Source organism: Rattus norvegicus, chromosome 1 (assembly GCF_036323735.1).
Source record: "Rattus norvegicus strain BN/NHsdMcwi chromosome 1, GRCr8, whole genome shotgun sequence".
Classification (NCBI taxonomy): domain Eukaryota; kingdom Metazoa; phylum Chordata; class Mammalia; order Rodentia; family Muridae; genus Rattus; species Rattus norvegicus.
In genome coordinates this window covers 51,722,765-51,743,548 of record NC_086019.1, presented here as the reverse complement: position 1 = coordinate 51,743,548, position 20,784 = coordinate 51,722,765, and the positions used below count along the sequence as shown (strand labels likewise).

At 45.1% G+C, this 20,784-nt stretch overlaps 1 protein-coding gene and 1 long non-coding RNA gene across 14 annotated transcripts in view; one reads left to right on the top strand and one right to left on the bottom strand.

Annotated features, from left to right (window-relative positions):
• The window catches only part of Prkn (parkin RBR E3 ubiquitin protein ligase), a 1,193,833-nt gene that overhangs the window by 686,694 nt on the left and 486,355 nt on the right, over positions 1 to 20,784 (top strand).
• LOC134482719 (uncharacterized) lies at positions 15,747 to 20,740 on the bottom strand. Its single transcript, XR_010059196.1, has 2 exons — positions 17,335 to 20,740; positions 15,747 to 15,966 (listed from the first exon to the last, which is right to left on the bottom strand). It is a non-coding gene; the product is annotated as an uncharacterized LOC134482719 (long non-coding RNA).

Genomic DNA, 20,784 nt, shown 5'->3' with positions numbered 1-20,784 from the left:
TCTAATGCTAACTTTGGCCCTAATCCTAACTTTAACCCTATCTAACCTTGACACTGGGCCTGACCCTAATCCTGTCAGACCCTAACCCTAAGCCTGACGGCTGACTCCTGACCCTGATGCTGACCCTGATTAACAACATTACTAACGAGCACCACAGTGTGCTTTACCTTTTCTGGGAAAACCCCGCTTCTCCCAAATCTGGTGCGTGTCTAACCTCCACATGAAGAAGACTATTTGTATCTTGTCACCTAGCATGACACCTATGCATGTATGGGGCCAGAGCGTAGATGATCAGTCATGGCCTCCCTACAGCCTGTGCCTCAAGGAAACAAAAAGGAATCTCAAGGTGAAACATTTTTTGGAGCGTTTCACTGTTTTTCTTTTCTCCTTAATACAAGTTACACATTTCACATTGCAAAGAACAACAGTGAAGACAGGTGTGATGGGAAAAGCAAGACTCCCTCACTCCCGGTCCACACCATGTTCAATGGCAGCATTCCAAGTCCTCAGAGGCAATCACCATTTGAGCTTCAGCAAATTCTCAGAAACGTGCTAAGGAATCACATGTGCCTGAGTCTCTGTGTAACAAGTATGTGCTTATATTTTTCTTTTTTTTTTTTCTTTTTTAACAGACAATGGCTTGTTTTATTTTAGTGACTGAACCACGTGAGGCCACAGCCGGGCCACTATGCACAAACATGAGGGAAGTTTTATGTCTTGGTCTCTTCCTCCTTGGACAGAGTCTGGATAATCTCTACCTTCTTGGCCTGGAGGCGCTCCTCCTGGTGCTTTCGTGGTTCCTTGGTCTTAGACCTGCGAGCCTCAGCCTGGTCAGCCAGTCGCTTCTGCGGGCCTCGTCTGCCTTCAGTTTGTGGGTCTGCTCCGTGAGAATCCGCTTGTCTTTGAATACATTCCCTTTGACCTTCAGGGACAGGCTGAGATACATATGGCGGTCAATCAGTCTCCTTAGATTCCCGGTATCTCCTGAGAAGCCGGCACAGGATTCGCATCCTCCTCATCCGGGTCCCCTTCTCCGGCATCCGAGCATTGCGGTACCCTTCCGCTTCCCTATGCCCATATGCCCGCCCTTCCGTCAGTCAAGGTGTTTTTCCAGCAGCGAGCCTGGGAATGGCAGTCACAGGCTTCCGGATGATCAGCCATCTTTGATCAGCTTCCTGATCTGCGATCTGCTGACAGAAGTTGGCTTTGGCGATTTCCTTGGTCTCATTGGGGTCCAACCAGATCTTCTTTTTACCACAGCAGAGGACACGAGAAGCAAGCCTCCTCTGTAGCCTGAGCATACACATGACTGCAGACACAGCAGCAAAATGAAAGAACTTGCTCTGTATTTTTCTTAAAAGGTCACAGAGTTGTATTCTTTTCAACTTTACACAAAGCTAAATATTCCCTTTGTTCAGAATATATGCCACAGCCTTGTTAAAAAAACAAACAAACAACAAAAAAAAAAAACCCCTATACATTACCCTATATCTGACTGGGCTATAATTTCGATCATCAAATTCATATGAGTAATACATAACGTTTTCTAACACGTAGTATATTCAAAAATAATACAAAATGAAAATTATCATTTATAGCTTAGTCTGATTCGGCTAGCACAAAATATCATAGATGGGGTAATTTTCATAATAAAAAATAATTTAATTTTTTATTAAGTGACCATGCCATACATGTATATACGTGTGTGTGTACATATATTTAATTTTCACACTCATTACTCTCCCTAACCCTCTCAATGCCTCCGAATCCTTTCTTCTTCCCGTCTCCCTCCTGTGTTTGTGTCTTCCACTCACATTTTGTAACCCATGGAGATGGGTTGTTTGCATTAACTGAAGCACAGGCAATAATTTAGCAGTGGCCATGCCACCGAAGAAAATGGCTCCCTTCCCCCAGCAACCACTCACAGCCAGCAGCCCTTCATGGAGGGGTGGGCCTCATGAGCTGTTCTGTGTGTAGTGAAATGTTGCCGTGCTTCATCTTATGTAGATAACCTCTGCTGCTGTGGGTTCATGGGCGCAGTGGCTATGTCATGGCCATGAAGTCATTGTTTCTCAGCACCCCTCCCTTCCCATCTTCTAGCTCTCATCTTCTTTCCAGTTTCCTGTCTTTGATATCCCTGTGTCTCGAACAGCGTGATTCAGATGCTCTACTAATGGCTACTCACACAACAGGCTGGCATTCTGAGCATTTCACCTGTTCTGTGTCTTTCCATTGCCTGCTGTATGCGCAGGCATCTCTGACCAAGACTGAGAGCAGCACTAATCAATATAAACATAAACATTCAGAAGGCAGTTCGACCGCACGTCTATCTGTCCAAATAACAATACCAGGTTCCACGGGAAGGCCTATGATCTCCCTGGATAGAGGATTTTGGCTAGGTTGATTGTAGCAGACAGAATTCCCTCCTGCACAGAGGGCCTCAAACCCCATCAGACAGTACCTGGTTTCTCTCACAAGTTACACTATCATCTGTAGTATTTTTCCTCATGGGTCAGTGTTGTAGCTCGCAGGGTCCAAAGCAGAAAAGAACAACTAATAACTTTTATACCCCAGCACCTCATGTAACACCTTGGCAGTATAGACAGGAGCTAACAGGGAGGAAACTTCCAACTCGGGTCCAGCTTGGTTTCTGTATGTTTCAGATTCAAAATGGAACTAGAAAAATGCACTCTTCACAGCTTTGGGGCCTTAGAAGTCCAAGATTACAAGACTCTCTCCTGTTTCTTGTTGTTGGCTACAACCTTCCTTCAGTTCCTCAAGTGGCAGGGAGACAAGAGAGCATGGGAAAGAAAGAACTGCTTGTGTGCCCCGATTTCTCTCCATCCTCTCGGTTGCAGGCGAATCCTGCAAGTTCTCCTCGCCTTCACGACCTTACATTAACCTAACCATTCCCAAAGACCTCACCTCCAAATTCCATTCCCTGGAAGATTATGGCATTAGCATAAAGGTTAGAAGAAGACACAGGCATTCAGTCCATCGAACTTTATATATCCTCGTGGTCTTGAGTTGGGGACATTGTTAGAAATCACATTGCTATCAAGTGATGCATACCTTGAAGTTTTTCACAATACGCTCTCCAAAAGCATATCCGAGAGCACAGAGCTGGGACACACCATGTCCATTGTCATCATTGGTGAAATGCTCACTCTATGTTATTTATTGCTAAGTTTTTAAATATTTTCCAATCCAACAGGCAAATAATGGATTCTCACCCCACTGAGCATATTTCAAATCATTATCGATCACTTGCGGTTTAGTCCCCGGATTGCTTTTAAGCTCTTCTTGTTTATTTCTTTTATTAGGTTGTCTTTTTGTATTGATCAGCAGGACAATTTTATATTGTAAGAAATTAGTTTCAGGGCCAACGTATGCAGCGTACTTTCTCTCAGTTTGTTGTTCTTCGTCTGGATTTGACTGATGGAATGTGGTGACTCTCTACTTCTCCTAACAAACCCTCTACTGTCCTTAAAAATACTCATTACTTTTCAAAATTCCCAGGGTCATGAATGTTTCAGGCCATAGGAGCAGCAGAGCGCAAAGCTGCCGTGCACTGGCTACTGACAAAGGCGTCTTCAGTCTAGAAGTTGTTCACCACAAAGCTAGGAAGCCTGACACGCAGCTTAAGGATGGAGGAGCTTACGTTGCCCCACAGTTTGAGGGTGTGCCCCATCATGGCGGAGAAAGCGTGGTGGTTCGAGTGTAAGGCAGCCGGCCACCGAGCATCCATGCCAGGAGAGTGCAGAGAGTAATGAACGCTGGTGTTCAGTTTCTTATTTCCTTTCTGTGCAGGACCCCAGCTCATAGAATCCTGTCCCACTCACTTGGATAGGCTCTTCCACCCCAATTAACCTAAATCTATTAACTTAGACGCATGCAGAAGTGTGTCCTCAGGTGATTCTAGGTCCTATGACAGTCAATATTAACCATCACATTTGGCTTTTATCCAGCACTCGGTCCCACAGAATTCCTCCACATGATCTCTGAGCATGCTGTCCCTTTCAGGACAACTGTCTGGTTAGCTCAGGATTCTCCAGGAGTGCAATGGTAGAGGCTGCCAGGAGTCCCGAGACCTCAACCTTAGAAAAGACCCTCACCAGCATTTCATATGCACTGGTCCTCCAACACTCGCCTTCAGCGCCTTGACTTTGCACAATTGAACATTTGCTTTGACTGCATTCCCTTTATTTTGAAGGACACAAGTCTTTCTTTTTTCCTGTTCCTATTCCCTTGTTTGCCATGGTTCTTTGAGAAGCATATTTGACAACCAATAAGAAGTCGTGCATTCAGTTTACCACTGCTACCCTTATGTGTACAAATTATAGTACGAGATTGACTTTTCCTTTTTGTAGCTTTTTTCCCCCTTGAGACAGTTCTGGCAGTACGTCAGTGACCATCTGAAATTTAAATTAAACTTGAGGTTTATCTTAAAATCACTTTAAGCAGAAGACAGATAAGAGAGATAAAATATGGAATCAAATGTTTTAGCCTCTTCTAAAATTATCTTAAACCATTTCATTGTATGTTTGTCAACAGATCAACTTTTCTGGATTTCCAGAGTCCATTTGATTTGTCAGAACCAGAAGGCTTTGGAAAGAAGTACCTCTCATTGAGGACTGGCCATATGGGAGCAGGAGTTAGGGGGAGAAAAGGGCTGGCAGTGTGGGCCAAGGGGGGGTCAAGAAAAGCCAGAATTTGCCTTTGGAAGGACTTGACTCGTGTAAATAAGATCTTCTGAACTGATCAGAAAGGTTCTGTCAGAGCAGGTTTCCTCAACCTGTGCTCTGTGTGCAGTTAACCAGCCCTGGTGACTCTCACAGACTCCATGGTCCCCTGATAGTTCAGAGCCAAGCTGGTGAGGTGTTTGGCTCTGAACTCACTCTCATCTTACAAACTTCAGTCTTGAAGCTCCACTTCCATAGCACATTCTTCGTACTCCCATAACCAATCACATAGCTCTGAACACCTTTCCTGAACACAAGGAAGCCAGCCATGGCCTTTTCAATCTCAATGGACATATGCTGAAACTCCAAACTGGCTCACGATACTGTGTCACTTACATGTTGCCCCACTGCTATCCTGAGGCCCAATGCACAGTTGTAAATTAATGATGCAAATTCATCTTAGGCATCCAAGTAAAGATGGGAATGTAAACATGAACATGGAAATTTAGAGTCACTTGGCTAATGTAAATTCAAAGCAAAATCCCTAGATACATACAGACGATGTGCCCATGAGACTAAAGAGCACAGATTTGTAAGCGTGGTCATTTCAAATATATGTATTTATTAAGATACCAATTGCCTCAATAATGGGTAATCCATGCAAATAATCCTGTTAACCCCACTTCTCGCAGAGGCGAAGCCCTTAATGCTTCAGCCTCACTTTCAATCAAAGCACAGCGACGTTCCTCATAAGACAATGGGATTCTTCCAGAATCAGCAGAAACTAATCCCCTCAGAGAATGAGATCAAAGGGTTTAGTCTATAAAAGCAGGGAAAAACTAGAGCAACCGTCCTCAAAATCACAGACCACTGAAGAAACCTTGATACAACACACACCTTTCCCTAGAACTCTCCAAATCTGTCCCAGTGATGGCTGAGGAAGCTCATGCAAATAGGATTCTTCATTGTCTACTCAAGAGAGCATTGCAGCACAGGTAGCATTCTCCTGGGTGTGGGAAGGACTCCAACATGTCTCCTCTTGTAGCCTCTTAAACTATACCAAACAAAGCCACACCCCTCCTAGGGCATTATTGAAGCCCTGGTGTTGAAACCAGAAGGCAGGCAAAAGGCAGCCAAGGTTGAAGGAGAAGTGGTCTTCAGTCTAGAATCCAGTACCAAGTCAAGTTTTTAAGAAGGGTGGAAACAAGTATGGTCACTTTTAAAGATGATGGGTTCTGACATTTTGGTGTCTTGTCTGAAAACAGTTATTGTGTAATAGAGAAGCCAGTAAGAGACAATGGATGCCAGCAAAAGAAAAGACATGGGCAATTCAGAGAGTGAAATCAAATCATTCTCTGGGAGGGGGTGGGGAAAGCCTGGAGGTATATGTCTTAAGGAGAAGGTTTGACACACAAAGTAAAGGAAAACAGAAGCTACAATAGAACATTCCAGAAAGGAAAGTCATTGTTAGCCAGAACTGAAAAGGGAAGGCATCATTAAAAAAACTCAGTTAATGAGGCGGGAAGGAGCTGAGGGCGCAGATGGAGAAGGCCGAAGCTGATTCTGTCAGCCAGAAGAAAGAAAGGAGGTTTGACAGTAGGAGAAGCAAAACTCCATGCTCAAAACCTGTCCATATATAAACCAAAAGGCCCAAACATTGAGTATGGGAATTGTAATTTCCTGAGCTGTACTTGGCACAATTCGACTCTGAGAGGTCCAGGCTTGGTGACAGCATTGGGATCTACCTGAAGGCTTTACTCAGAGTACAGCTCACCGGTGCTGTGATCAGTCACTTGTGTGGGTGAGATTGATCTCGGCTGCTGGATTGTCCCAGGCAAAGCCTCCAGTCGTGGCTGACACAGAGCAGCACTGTAAATGTGAAAATGTAAGAAGGGTGGGAGATCTAGAAATGGCAAAGACATGGTGGGAGGAGAGGCACAGATACTGAACAGCATAGGGTCTTCATTTTACCTAAGGGGAATTCGAGATGGGACAGAAATTACGTGGGTTGAGATTTGATGAGCCCCTAAAAAGTGTGTTTTTAAGATAAAACATAGGTCAGTGTAAGACGTAAGACATGTACAAAGTCAGCTGAAACCCAGAGGATACTGTCATAGGGGAGCTGTTGACACAGAGCTGGCATTTCTGCTGCTGCTCTATCAGATAACCGCCCCTTCTCATTTTTCCTTTGTCTCTCACACTCTGTCATCAATGAAGCACACACCTTTACTCAGTATTCAAAAAGATGAGGCAGGAAGATGGCAAGTTCAAGGCACAACCCTTCCTCAGTCAGAGGTTTCCTAGAGATAGGTGACCACTTCCTATCAGTTCAGATGCCACCCCCCCTTCCTCCTGTTACTGAGCAAAGCCTTGTTTGTCCCTCTCCATGATCAGGGAAATTTCATCTCCTTGACTCAGAAGTGCCTTCTTTCTTTCATGCCAGTGATATGTAACAACCAGATAGGTAGATTAATAAAAATCATGAATACCAATCCATAGAGGGAAAGCTGAGACAACATGACTCTTCAGTGTAATTCTGTAGGGAGGGCCATAGGCTCACTCATGGCCATAGACAGCCACAAGCTCCTCCGGAAATCATTAGGGAAGTGAGTACCACATCATAGGAGGCATGATGGGGTCCTGCAGGAAGAACCTTCAGATCCATGGGACAAGGGGAGTTTCTGACTCTTACAGGTTTTTAGGAGGTGGGTGAGGGGCAGCCCACATTCTCTGTGATCTAGCCTGGGCCTAGATTATAGGGCAGGAGGGGACAGGACAAAGGTAAGTTGTGCTTGCAGATTGTCTTGCAGGGTGAAGGAGAGATGGCAGAGCCGTGGCCAAGAGTGCTCTTTCATCAACTCTGCTCTGGAGGGGACTGCAGAGGAATGGGGTTGTCTGAGGGAGACAGAGAGCTCCAAAACAGACCTGCTAGTGAGAAAACAAGAGCCCTGTTCTACAGTTGTTAGTATCGTCCAAGCCATAAATGCATCCACGGTGGCCAACGCCATGCTTCCAGTGTGTGCTGTCTGAGTGCAGACTGTGACGGGACGCTGTCAGCTCTGGGGCGGTGTGGGCTATCTCTAGAAGCCCTTCACTTCTGTCCCTCCGCACTCTCAGTGATGCTGCTTCGCTGCCTCTCTCTGGAGCCAGATGTTGGGTGCATAGCAACTTCTGAGGCACATCTGCCCTTAATTCACTCAGTTTTCCCTTAGCTATTAGCAGCTCCCTGAAGGCAAGGCTCACACCCCACCTGGTGTGTAGAAGAACCAGCCGGGAAGGAAGGGACATTTTCAGTGCAACTTCTGGGAGCATCATGTCTCAGGCCCTCTTCTCTTGCATCACAAATCATGGTCCCCTGCACTTCTAAACCACCCTTTGCCTAAAAACATGCCCCCTTTGGATGAAAAAGAGAATTATATGCAACATATAGGCACTTTTAACCTACATAAGTTGTGAATTTCTCTTAATCATGAACCATAATTTCAAAAGGAGAAGTGTAATAGCCTTCATCCCACCCCACCTACCCTCTGCTTCTCAAGTCACAATTGAAGGCAGGAAGGTATTGCTGGTGCCTCAGAAGCTGTGAGACCATTTTCACATCTGGGTCATGGGAAATGATGACTGCAGGTCTGCTGGATGCTTGAACGGTGCTGGCAAGGGGGACACTTCAGAGTTGTCCTGAAAGACACACCTGCAGCCTTGGGAAGTGTTCACATACGAACACCTTATATTCTACTTTCCCCAAGTCCCAGGAAAAGTCTGCCTTCCATATTCTGTAGTGACATGGAAAGTGGACATTTGCTTCTGTGTCTTAGAAAGGGCGGCATTTAGAGAGAGCCTGGCCTCAGCATGACAATGGTCTGATTCATCACTTCACGGACCCTACTGGGTCCAGCTGGAGGACAAGCTCTCTGGGGCTAGAACTGAAGCCATGAATGTGGCAGGGGACTTTCTAAGATGCCCCATAGATAATTAACTCCAGGGGTTGGGGGGAGAATGTAACCACTGCATCGCTCTGTGTTACATCCTGTTGAAAGGACTGGAATGACGTAGCTCAGGGGTAGAGTGCTTGCTTGGTATGCAGAGGCCCTGGGTCCAATCTCCAGAACTACAGATAGATCAATAAATAAACAAACAAACAAGCAAATAATTTGAAAATACCAAACACTGCATGGTTTATAGTGAGATTATATAGCATGTTAAGTAAGAGCTATTCTTGCTAGTATTTGCTTTAAAAACGAGTATCTCCCATCTCGGAACCCTCACTCTATAAATTAGATCTTCACTGCTCCGCAGAGTTATGCATCCAAATGCTATTACTTCCACGTCCCAAAACTTTAATATGGGCTATTTACTAGAGGAGTGGAGTGGAATATTTAAAGTCTGGACCATTTCAGAAAATAGGAGATGTATCCTTCTGGAAATTTTTGTGACCGCCCATGATGTGACATAAAGTGGTTAAAATTCTGGCTGACACAGAAGTGTGGGATGACACTCCTTTCTTGCACTCCAGCTTCTGTTTATTTTGCCCTGTGGTTTAAATTCTCCCGATAGATAGTTGACTTGGGTTTCCTCTGAGCTCAGTGCATTGGCCATGTCTCTTTCTCTCCCACTGTCCGATTAGCTGCACTGCCTCCTTGCCACCATTCTCCTTAGCACTGTTATGACTCCAGCCCAGGGCCTTGTTCTTGACAAACAAGGGGACCACCACTGACCCACCTGTCCCCAGCTCTGAGGTGCTTTTGACTTTTATTAATAACTGTGCTGTGTGCGATTCTCCTTCACTGTGTGACGATGAACCCAGCATCCGGGTTCGTGATGCATCTGTGAGCTCACAGACCCACAGTCTGTCTTCCTGGTCCTGCCCCCGCCCCTCACGGGCTCCTATCACCGCCATTTCAGTAAATTAAAGTCCCATCTACCCTTTGAATGGTCATGTTTGCCTACTGTCGTTTCCAGAGATGCTTTCTTGAGAATCTGAGCTTTAAATTTGTTCTACTTTCCCTGAATTCACTAAATATTCCATTTACCTGTGTTTTTAATATATTCATTCCCTACTGTACTCAATTCTGCAATACACTCAGAGTCCAATGTCTGGAAAGCAGCCAGCCCTCCCGACGTATCCACAGAGAAGTGGGGAAAGCATAGATGGCTTAGAGAATTTATGGAGAGTGTGCATTCAGTGAACGTTCGGTGGCCCTGAACTGATTGAAAAGGACCAGGTAATATTTCCAATGGGCTGATGAGAAAGGGCAAGGCATCCAGAGAGGAATCAATGTCGATAAAGGTTGTGTGTGCCATTTTGGTAAATGGAAAAAATATACATTATAAGATAAACGTTCCTGTGAATTCCAGCTCCTGGTGGTAAACACCTAACACCTTTGGTTGGAGCTCCTTTGTCTCAAGGTCAGAGCCCTTTGTAAATATTTGATAAATGCACAGAGATACATTGTAGCCTTTTAACATCCTCAGTGTTTCCCTCAGCGTGATATTAGCCTCAGTCTGGGGAGACTGTGTGTGCTCTCCTGGATTGTCTCATAACTGTTACAAAAATTATGAGGCTTAATTACTCTTACCTCCGGAAGGTGTTTCCAGCCAGCTTGTTTTCGGACAGCAAAAACTACATGCCATTCTTTTCCTGAGTTCTCATATTTCCAACCTAATCTGCTTTTTGTGGCTAGTTTATTGGGGCTTCCCCCACTCCGGTACACCATCATGGTCACTGCTGCAGGTAGAGGACAGCCATGCTGCCCGCCTTGCAGCATGGACTGCTGTGAGACCAGCTGCCAATCCTTACCCAGAGACTCCGCAGGCAGAAAAGTCTCACAGTATTCCCCTTAGTTGCCCTTGACTTCAGTCTGGGATTTTTGCGTCACTCAGAGATACCCTAGGTTACACCAGGATAGAGATTTTTTTTTAAAGACGTCATCACAGCCTTTTTGCCAGACCCTCCTTCCATGAAAATCACAACGGAGACAGGAGCATAAGCCTGCAATGGTAAAGGGGTCACTGTCTCAGGATTCATAAATTCTACAACGATGACCTGAGGCCCCCCCAGCTCCCGACCCTGTATGCTAAACCATTGTAGCGAAGACTCCAAGGGCATGAACATTTAGCCAACTCAGCAAACCCTGTGCAAGCTCTGTCTGTTCATCTGGGTCTGCCAAGTGCCAATGTGAATTGCCACACCAGCAGACTCAACTCTACAGCCTTAGCCAGGAGACACCTATCTAGCACTCAGGAGCGTGACCCACAATAGCCACAGCGTTCTCACAGGGAGCGGGGGTGAGAGTGGCTGTCCATGCTTCCACTTCCTCGGCCGCCAGATGAAGACGAGTAGGTCTGTTCCTGAGAATTGTCGGCAAGTACCTAAAAATAACGTACCTGAGACGTTGATGCACCATGCTAACCGCTATGCAGGTGCAGCTCACAAGTGCGGTAGGCTGTGGTGCGAGGCTGACGCCTAACACCTGTAATTCATTTCCCCTTTACCTTGTGAACACCAGGGCCCTATCGGAGGGCATAAAACTTTTTCAAGTGGAACACTTTGTAATTTAGAGGGCTCGTTCCGCCAGACTAATCTGATTGCTCATTACGATTCATTTGTAATATTTTAATTTTACAGATTTAGTTTGACTGGAAAATTGGCCAATGTAAGACAGCTTGAAGTCTCAATTACAGGCAAGAGTTATGGGGCATTTGTGGGACCTTTTGCTTCCTTCCAAGTCACTTTGCTATAGTATAGTCATCTTTCTCCAAAATCAATAATCAGAGATTGGGTCTTGATTTAATTGAAGACACAGCAGACAATAAAAGCTTTATCTATATCTCTCACAGACATTCAGTACGCCACGAGCAACATAACTTACCAAAGAGGGGGAACCGCGTGCCTTTGAAGCAAAATGTAGTCTGAAAGAAGAAAATGCTTTTTAAAAAACTGCCGCAGACTGTCCCTATCTGTGACTTCTCCTCGACATTGTCACAGCTCTGATGGTTCATCAGTTAAACACATGTTCACTAGCATCCGGAAAGAAAGCCGGCCTCTTCCTAGACAAGGAAGATGGCCCCGAGGCAGCAATAACACACAGGTCAGTTCTTTTGGAGCCTCACACAAATGATCAAGAATCCGATCCCAAAGCATGGTTTATGGGTGCGCTTTACCCCTCAAATTTCAAACCAAATCGAGCTTCCAGGCCCAGAGAACTGGGGGCACAATCAGTGCCACATCTGTGGCCTCCCTGCACAGTGGAGACACAGGCATGAACGTCATCTCTGGGAACTATTGTTCAACAACTTCCCGGTTAAGAGTTGGGGATACTGAAAACAACCAGAGAAGAACAGCTCAAAGGCCAGCGGCAGCAGGACAGCAGCCACAAGCCGCTGATGGAATTCCTGGTCTCTCTCCTTCTACTTCACTTCTGCCCTGCACATGAGGGTGACCCACCATGAACTCTGCGTCAGTGAGAGTGTGCTGAACCACACCTTTTGTGATGCACACGACGAGTTCTGCTCTCTAAGAATAGAAAAAATATCCAGAATACATGTCCAGCAAAATGATGTTTCCCCCCATGATTCAGGATTAAATGTAAGCATCAGGGATTAAAATATGGGAACAGGAAGTGAAGGTAGAACCAGAGGCAACAGACCAGTGATGAAGAGTGTCACAAACAGGGTGGTGTCCCTTGAGAGTCATATATGAAAGAGTGGCACCATGAAAATAAGGGCTCATGGTCACATGTCCTCTCCCCAGCCCCTGAAATCCTCATCTTCCGTGTCCTGTTCCAGATATCTATTGCTACATGAGAAACCTCCCCAGAATGTGGATCCTCTCACCCATGACTCTGCTCCTATTTCAGGGCTGTGTGGGCAATGGGCGTGGACAGGACTAAGCTGGGCCATTTGTCCCCACGGTACTGGTTAACTTGTTTGGTGGGACCTGGCTGGCTGGGATGCTTGCATGTCTGATACTTTATTAAGGATCGAGGAGATGTACGGTTTTTACTGTGCTCAGTAATGAGAGACCAGTGCCTCCCTCTCCTGATTGTGAGGACCAGGGCTCAGAAAACTCAGAACAATGTCCCAAGAGACAGGCAGTGGAAACTGCAGGCTTCTAGCATGAGCCCAAGAAAGGCAGAGTATCACCCATGTGGCCTTCTGTTGTATAAAATGATCACAGCCAGAAGCTGCCCAGGAAGAGAATAAAAAGAATTTAGAAGTATGTTCTACCCTTCTATAATCCTTTCCTTTACAAAAGTTAATGTCTCAGGAATAAGGGAATAATAGAGTTGAATCTTCTTTATCATTTTACAGTCTTCTTCCTATCATCTGGTGCCTTCATGCTGACTCTGTCCCATCTCCACTGAACCCTTTTCTCTAGGACTGTGCAGTAGATTGTCACCTCCTGCTGAAACAAGGCAAGCTTCCAGTCTCTTGGCTTCCTTGCCCCCCAACAGCTCCATTGATTGTACACCCTTCAGCCCTACCAAACCCATTACATGGTTAATTTCTTTACTGCTTAACTTCTCCAAGACACCTATTTTCACACACTGCTTGTTGTCTTCACCAGGCCCTACCTCATGAGTTTATGCTTCTGTTACAGGACTTTATAGAATCCCAGCATGAACCCTAGAATCCCCTGGAGCCTAGGTTCAGTACCTATCTTCAATAGCCTCTTTTAAAAGTGAGTGCTTCTTTCTGAGAGCATAATTTTCTCTAGCTGACAAGAGGCAGAGAAGGACCTAGTGGGGAGAGGTGTGGACAAAGACTCCTTTACTTAATCCCCTGCTGTTAATTGCCAGAGGCCAGTGGTTTTCTGCCACAGAAGAAGCAAGAGTCTAAGTTCCCAGAAGCCATCAGTTTCTAGCATCTGGTACAGTTAGAGAATTAAAAAAGAGGAGATTATAGTCTTTTGGCCCTTGTCCAATTCTGGGTCACACTTCAATCCATTCCCGTAAAGCTGGGCAGCCTCCCCACCCACTCCCACCAACAACTAACAGTGACAAAACAGAGAAAGGGTCTTATGCAGTGCGGCCACACTGGGGAGGGGCAGAGAAGTCCAATGATAGCCCTTGTCCATCTTCATTCAGACTATTGAGGTCTGTTTTAAATCAGAGGTAGAGATGTAGGTAAAACTTGGTAGGCACAGTCAAGGTACAGTTCTGCCCATCGCCAACCCATCATTGTCTTGTCTCCCACCAGGTAGTCTGACAGATTGTCAGGACTAAGAATGATCTTCTGGGTGATAGCTTCCTTTGGCTGGTATCAGGGTTTAACCTTCCTCTTTTCCCATCATGAGATTCCTAGGGAAATTCAAGTATTTAGATGGCCAAGGGAAAGTATATATTTAGAGTATGCATTTGGTTACAGTTCCATTGAAATATCGGTCCAACAACTATTTATTGCAATGCTAAGAGACACCCAAGCTGGCCACAGTGAGGAAGCACCTGACAGCAGACAGGCTGTGCAATCTCACTACTTAGGAAGCTACACCCGGAGCTGGGTCTTCGGGAGAGGCACCACGGACCTCTCCCCGTGTTATCCTTACCCGCAGTGTATAAGAGTCAAGCCACAGTGAGCAAATGCTTGCTCTCTGAAGCCCATGCTGAATAATGTATTCATTTTCTCATGCCATCTCTGCAGCTTCCTCTCAGAGCTGACTGTTGTGGCAGAGGAGAAGAGAGAAAAATCGCCTGGCTCAGTGAAGTTGGAGGGAGATTTTATCAGTGTGTTTAATAGCTAGGGCTGGCATTCAATTTTGACTTTCCCTGCTGTGGCAGGGAATGTGAGGCTCTACATTACCCTTTCTTTCATTCTTCTCAGCTATATTTCCTCTGGAAAATTTTCCACTGGCCATGAAAGCCACCAAATGCAAGAAAGATCAATAAAAAGTTTTTAAAATAGCGTCCAATAAGTGTCCCATAAAATGCCATTGTTATAGCGTAAAGTACAGCCTTGTCTTCGGAGATAACATCTATTACCACTTCAGATCTTTTAGTTGGCTTTAAGTTCTCCATCTCAAATAACGTAGGTGTGTGGTCAGAGGAAAATAATATCCACATTAACTGAATGTAGTAACAGTAATGAGGCCCATTTAACCAGTCTTCATACTCTGATGCTTAGAGATAATTCTTTCTAATGAATTGAACAACACCTCAAGCCAGATATTAACAAGAATGTACTCATAAGCACATTCAATAACAATCACTAGGAACCATAGGAACCACAGCTGTGCAGAAGGCTGAGCTGAGAACTATTTATACGAAGAAAGTTCAAGTTCACATAGGACACAGAAGGAAAGGTGTTTCAAGGGTGAAGATCACCAGAGGAGCATGTTTCCTGATACAGAGAAATATAAGGATCAAGCAAGATTTGTAATCAGACAGCATTTAAGATACTAACTAAGCTATGGAGCTTATGTCTGGAATCGCAACACTGGAGAGCGGGAAGCAAAGACAAGAAGGTCACCACGTGTTCTATAGACCTGCCTGGACTTTGTGGTTAAAAAGACGGTCTGGTCTCAGAAAGGGGGAAAGAAAAAGAGGCTAACATCTGAAAGAGGCACCAAAAAGAAATGAGCTGTGAAAAGTAGGTGGGCCCCAGAATGAAAATATAGGTTTGGATCTTACCCAGTTGAGTTTGCTTTTAGTTCAGGAAATAATGGAGCAAGACAGAAGAGCTTTGAGTGCAAGTAGGGGGTTCTCATAGCTATTACTGAGGGAGCCTATTTCTAGTCAGTCCTTGTCAGATTGGAAATCAAAAGAGAATTAAGAGAATCCTGTAGAGTCTAGAAAAGATCGTGATAGAACATGGTCTGGACAGAAGAAGTGCTTGAGTAGAGAGAAGTGAGGACAGACAGGAAGGCATTGCATGTGATGGCCACAGACAGATTCCTACAGCTCATAGCAGGACCCATGGGTGAGGTGCTAAAAGCAAGGTGAGCAGGAGAACTTATGGAGCATGGGGGGGACTTGCCACATGGCCACACCTAAAACTCCCACCACAGAGCACACAAAACTAGCTGGAGCCCAGTCAACCATGAGTTATGGCTTTGACTAAATATCTTCATTCCTTTTTAAAAAAGATTTATTTATTATGTATAAGTACACTGTCGCTGTCTTCAGACACACCAGAAGAGAGCCTTGGATTCCATGACAGATGGTTGTGAGCCACCATGTGGTTGGTGGGATTTGAACTCAGGACCTCTAGAAGAGCAGTCAGTGCTCTTAATCGCTGATCCAACTCTCTAGCCCTGTATCTTCCTCCTAACGGAATTCAGTATGTTCTTCTGTGGGAACACATAGTATGTTTAAATATCCGTCAATGCAGAGATGAGTTGCATGGGTTCTTTCTAGGGTAATACAGTTTAAGAAGAAAGGCACGAAGGTCTGGAACAAGTCTCAGAGTCAGAACTGTGACAGAACCAGAAAGACCCAACTGCTGTGAGGCTCTGAGCCGTAATCTTTCGCTCACCAGTAGTCAGTAGTTATCATTTGTTGAATTGAAATTTGCCAATCATCGAACATCCCGTGTTAAAGCTGTCTTGTGTTAGCCCCACAGAAGCTCCATGTGCTGTGATGCTGGTGACTAGTTGATTTTTTTTTACATGTGGAAACTGTTTTCAGTATCTACTCAAAACAGCAGGATGCATTATGGGATGGCTTGTTCCTCAATGAGAGTAGAGCTAACTGACCTTCCTGGGCACAGGCCAATGGCCACACTTCACAAAGTCAATGCTGCACCAGGTGGGATCATCACCGACAGGTCACTACAGCATTGTATAGCTCTGCTTTCAAGTAACTCTGTGTGATATTGGTGAAAATGAGCCAGCAGTGCCTTTGCTGGGAGTCACCAAGAGAGAGCCATCTTTGATCTAGCACTTAAACAGAGGGACCTGGAGATACAAATTCATTGAGCATCTTGAACAAACTGCTGCTTCCTACCGTCAGGCACATGGTCTAGATGGTGATCGATCTCATTAGATTACTGTTGTTTTAGGGCTATTACACCGAAAGCGCTTCTGAAGGGCAGTGGTTTCTCTTAACATCACTAGAATTGTTTGCTTGACTTCAGTTTCAAGCATCTACCCTTTCTGGGACAGAGTTAGACGCCCTGAAAAGATGAGTTTTTCCAAGAAGACTTGGAAGCCATCTGGGTGTGGGCACCAAGGGCATCTGTCTTCACAGCACACACTGGCCTGTGCCACCTAGGAGCAAGTTGTGTTTCTTACCCACAATTCCCTGTCATGACATAGTTGTCGCTCTACAGGGAACTTCAGTTGGCTTTAACTGCTTTCTCCATGGGTGGACTAGGCATTTTAAACCCTTTGCCCATGAGGAAACTAAATGATGCCAGTAAAAGCATTTGTCTCTTCCAATAAAGTGTGTGTGTGTGTGTGTGTGTGTGTGTGTGTGAGAGAGAGAGAGAGAGAGAGAGAGAGAGAGAGAGAGAGGGAGAGAGAGAGAGAGAGAGATCTGGGTTTGAGTTTGCAGTCCTTGAAAATTCCTTTAGAAACATCTAGTGCTCAGGGAAAGGTGTTTGAGAAAGTAGCTGACTCACACAGGCCTTTCAGAAAACTAGAGTTTGTGCTGCATGACTCAGGCTTCTAGGATCTGGACGCCCTCCTAGATACCTGACAGAACCAACGTCATCTTACCTCCGACATATCTCCAGTCTCATCCCCGCACGGACCTGTCGGACACTGAAAGGTGGCACGGAAACTTCCAGGGTTTGCTTGTGTCTCGGCCTTAGCTTCTCATCGCTCAAAGAGCTTTATTTTACTTCTGTAGCAGAATGGCTCTGAGCCACCCTTGACTTGTAATCCCTCAGGGACCTCAGCAATCTCAGCTGTGAGACCATCAACAAGAGAGCAATGACGGTGGGCACTGAGCTCCAGCCCTCAATCCTGGACTGAAGAAAGCCCTCTCCCCTGCTTTTAAAACTGGAGGGCCAACTCAGCTAACTCCTATCCCCTTCAACTACTCTGGCCTTTGGTGGTGCTGTGATCTCTCACTTTGTTGCCAGGCTGAAGTCTCCCATGGGATGTATTGATAAGTAGCTACCTTAGACCACTGGAATCCACTTCTTTTTTTTTTTTTTTGCCCCCTAGCTGTCTGTCTTCCTCGATGGAAAGTGACCCTGTTTAGGAAGAAGAGACTACAAGCATCACCTAGGAAACAGAACCATGCATGCTGTAGAATGGCCTTGTGGGAAACAAACCACTTGAAAACTGAAGTGATTACTTCCCACATACCCTGTTTATTTATTCACTCACATTTTTAGTTCTCTTCTCCTTCCTTCCCCACCATGAGTCAGCAGTGCTTAGATACAATAAGACAAAGACAGGTGCAGATACTTACATCCAACCATTGGACTGAGGTCGGGGACCCCTATGGAAGTTATGGGAAGGACTGAAGGAGCTGAAGGGGATGGCAACCCCATAGGAAGACCAACAGTGTCAACTCACCCAGACCCCTGGGAGCTCCCAGATGCTAAGCCACCAACCAAAGAGCATACATGGGCTGGTCTGAGGCCCCTGGCACATATGTAGCAGAGGATTGCCTTGTCTGGCCTCAGTGGGAGAGGTTGCAGGTTATCCTATAGAGACTTGATGTCCCAGGGAAGGGGAATACATGGTAGGCAGCACCCTCTCAGAGGTGAAGGGGTGAAGAACTCTGGGAGGGGGAACCAGGATGAGGGTAGTAATTGCGATATAAATAAATAAAATAATTAATTAGAAAAGAATACAGTAAGGCAGACTTTCTGAGAGTAAGTGTCTGCAAGAGGGTTAGATTCCTGATTGAGACACTCTCTGTTAGGGAGCACCTTAAACAAAAGCTAGCCCCCAGCTTTTCCACAGTACCACCTCAGCACTTAGAAACAGCATAGGGTCATGGGGCATCTTCAGCCCATGAGACTTAAACTCAGCAAGCTTTCTCTATATGTAGCATAAACTGGACTACTAATGCCAGGACATGATTTGCTCCTGCCCTTCCTCTGCCCTCCCCACAGAAGAGTCTGTTATTATGTATTTGCCTCCTGTAAAACCCTGCAGCACTTGAGGATATGCAATAATAAAAGTCTGCTCGCATGCATCGTAGTCTTCTTGGATAAACCCCTGCCGCAATACTGGTCAGCACTGGCTCTATTTGTATTACCAGATTACCTGGCCGTACATTTGTGTAGTGTTGATGTGAGTGAGCTCAGTTCCAGGGAAATATCACGCACACACACACACACACACACACACACACACACACACAAACAGAGAGAGAGAGAGAGAGACAGAGAGACAGAGAGAGACAGAGACAGAGAGACAGAGAGACAGAGAGACAAAGAGACAGAGGCAGAGACATAGACAGAGGCAGAAGCAGAGGCAGAGGCAGAGACAGAGACAGACACAGAGAGGAACTGAGATCTAACTTTGCCTTATCCTGCCCTGGTCTCTACCATAGATATGTACAGACTCTGCTCATTCCATCAGCAATGTCTTCATTGCTGATTGGCCCAGACTTGGGGTGGGGATAGTCAGTTGCTCCCCAAATTTATTACAATACAATTGAGAGATACAGACTGAGGTTCTCATCACTCAAATGATTATTTAGAGGTCATAAAAGTAACTCATATAGGAAAATTGGCTGCCAGGCTCCCTTTGATCTCAGAATGTCTACGTATCTTATAGCTGGTCTTCAGTATGGGAGGTCTGTTTCAGGGTACCTCCAGATTTCTCTTCAAGGCCATGTTCAACTAAATCTCTGGTCCCGTGGGATAGGGCATTTCTGTCTTTCATCTTCTGAACTTCAGCTCCTTTGAAACTAGTTTTCATTCATTGATATACCAGCATAGTCTAACAAGAAATCTTGAATTCACAGCGCAGAGCCACTTCTGTAGGAATGTAAGTGGTATACCTTAGATGGTCGCTCACTTCTGATAGGACAGTTTTTACAGCATAATAAGGTGGTCACTTATCTGGGAACAAGATGCCACACTACCCAGGTTTCTGTATCACCTTGACATCACGTGACAAGTTCAGGCCCTTAGGGTGCAGAAGCCTGATCAGTCCCTCTGTGGCCAGTTGTTTGGGAAAGGGGTATGTCTACTGCATTTTACCTTCTCCTTCTGCACTGCAGAAAGAGAAAACCACGAGGTTGATGGAGATACAAAATCCAGAGCCAAAGCTCTCTGAATCATTTCAGTCAGAAAATGATCAAAGGATTTAAATAAGCAAAAACAAGTGAGCATGCACTGTTCTGAGGACTTAAGGTCTTAAGGTTGTTGTTGGTCTGTCTGTCATTAGTGTGAGAGGAGCTAATTCAGGTTTAAATACCATCATGTAGAGATTTCCCTACATGCAGAACATGCAAACAGTCTACATGAAGGAACTTCTTCAACGTCAGTAGAGCGTACATGTACTCCCTAAAGTAGCCTTTTACAGAAAACACACACACACATATATATAAATATATATATATTTATATATATGGAGAGAAAGTATATCTATATGTGTATACATATATGTGCATATATGTATATAGAGTGTATTTATATGTATACACATATTATGTGTATATATTTATATATGTGTGTATATATATGGGATCTGCCAAAGAAACAAATTACAATTCTAATTCTAGAATTCAGAACCCCTTAAATGGTAAGGACCCCTGCTTCCAAGCAGAAAATGTGGGGAATCTTTACACACATAACCTCATTTACTCACTAAATGAACACTAACCCCTGCTTTGCACATTTTTCTTCGAGTTAATTATATATTTATCAATTGCCTTTTACAAAGGACCGAATTGTTCATGGCCCACCATGATTAATTAGGGATGCTTGCCTGAGCACAGGGAGTATTTTCTTGGGCACTTTACCTGTGGCCACTGAGCCTCCCAGCGACTGTGTGACTCTTCTTAGTCTACCTCCCTGATCACGTCAGGCTTTCCCCTCTGCCTGCCTGCTGTGGGGTCTGTGGAGCTCTGCCTCAAGTTCGTCCTCATTTCCTTAAGGCAATTACCCTGGCACAGGTGAGAGGGACACCATCTCCAGTAAAGATCTCAGCACCGAGGCCTCCTAGCCCCAAAACAATATGCATTTATACATGTAC